This window comes from Bison bison, unplaced genomic scaffold (genome assembly GCF_000754665.1).
Source record: "Bison bison bison isolate TAMUID 2011002044 unplaced genomic scaffold, Bison_UMD1.0 scf7180017864304, whole genome shotgun sequence".
Classification (NCBI taxonomy): Eukaryota; Metazoa; Chordata; class Mammalia; order Artiodactyla; family Bovidae; genus Bison; species Bison bison.
Window position 1 is genome coordinate 2,917,088 of NW_011494876.1, and position 1,434 is coordinate 2,918,521.

At 38.8% G+C, this 1,434-nt stretch overlaps 1 long non-coding RNA gene across 1 annotated transcript in view; it reads right to left on the reverse strand.

The window, feature by feature from the left end:
- LOC104997063 overlaps positions 1-884 on the reverse strand; it is a 12,238-nt gene extending 11,354 nt beyond the window's left edge. Inside the window, exon 1 of the long non-coding RNA XR_826286.1 lies at positions 791-884. This is a non-coding gene — a long non-coding RNA (uncharacterized LOC104997063). The remainder of the gene's footprint in view (positions 1-790) is intronic.
- Between the last annotated feature and the right edge of the window lie 550 nt (positions 885-1,434).

Consider the following 1,434-nt stretch of genomic DNA (forward strand, 5'->3'; position numbering starts at 1 on the left):
TTTTTTTTTTTTAATAATAAAAATTCCTCCGGCAATTTTTCTCCTTTTTCACATTATTTGAAACTTACCACCTTCCTCCCCAGATAGTTGGAGGAAAATCACAATCGTGTAGTGAGAAACTCAATCAACGGTGGCTGCTATCTCTGTGAAGATCTGGGACTGCTCACGAGCAGAGAGCTTTCTGGCAGGCTGGGCAAAGGCCCTGGGCCCAGGAAGTGCGCCTGAAGTCCTCCTGCCTATTTTACAATTTCCTTAAACTCTCCCCTGCCCTGGGCAGCTGGGTCTACATTGCTTGTAGAGAGAAGAAAACAGGAGTTGGGCAAAGTGAAACAGGACAAAATACAAGAGCACATCTTTAGACAGCTTCACAGGAAAAGGTGGCTATAGATGGGGGTGGGGGGGGTGGATTTCCTATCTCCAAAGTATTCCAAAAATTTCACTGAATTTGGGGGAGGGAGGGTTATTTTGAAGATTTTAATCTGACAAACATCTAAAAATACTGTACTCTAAAATTCACTATCATTTCACATTAATATGATCATATTTGGGGTTATGCTTAAAATTGAAGATCTTACTCAGATACCTTAAATTTTAAAAATTACCATCCTTTGGTAGAACTAAAACTCTTATAATCAGACGCACTGCAGTATTCAGCCCTGCTATGGTGAGTTTCAGTGAACTCCGGGAGTTGGTGATGGACAGGGAGGCCTGGCGTGCTGCAATTCATGGGGTCACAGAGTCTGACACGACTGAGCGACTGATCTGATCTGATGGTGAAAGAGCAAGTTACCTTTTCTTTGGAGGGCTGGCCAAAAATCTTGATCAATTTACTAGTGGATCTTCATCTGCTGTGATTGTAGCAGCTCTTTCTTCTTAATTTTGTTCAGACAAAAAAAAAAAAAAAAAAGAAAACAGGCAAAGCGATGAAACAAAGGATAAAATGAATCAGAAATCTAGTCTCATTAGCTGCCAGTGTCCCCAAATTATGATATGTGCTTTAAAATGTCAAAGTGTTAAAATGCGAGGCACTGTACCAGTTTTACAACAAACTCAATTCAATTTTTTTTACAAAGAATTTAATTGGCTATATTTACACAATAAACTAAGAACAAATGACTACTCAATATGTACATAGAGTCAGCCTCCTGGGGCTTAAAATCATTGTGTGTAATTTGCCACTAATGAGTTTTCACTTAATTTTTAAAATGGCTATTCAGGAAGCCTGCTCCTATGAAACCTGTCAGAATCACAGATTTAAACACACACACACACAACACACTGAGTGAGAATATTATTTGGAGAGCTCTCTCTGTCCTTTATCATTCAGCAGTTTATAAAAGCAATTTATAATAGTACAGACAGGAAACAAAAGCTCAGTTAAACCATCTTTCTAAAAAGCACACACACACACAAACCCACTCCCTTATCTATGTA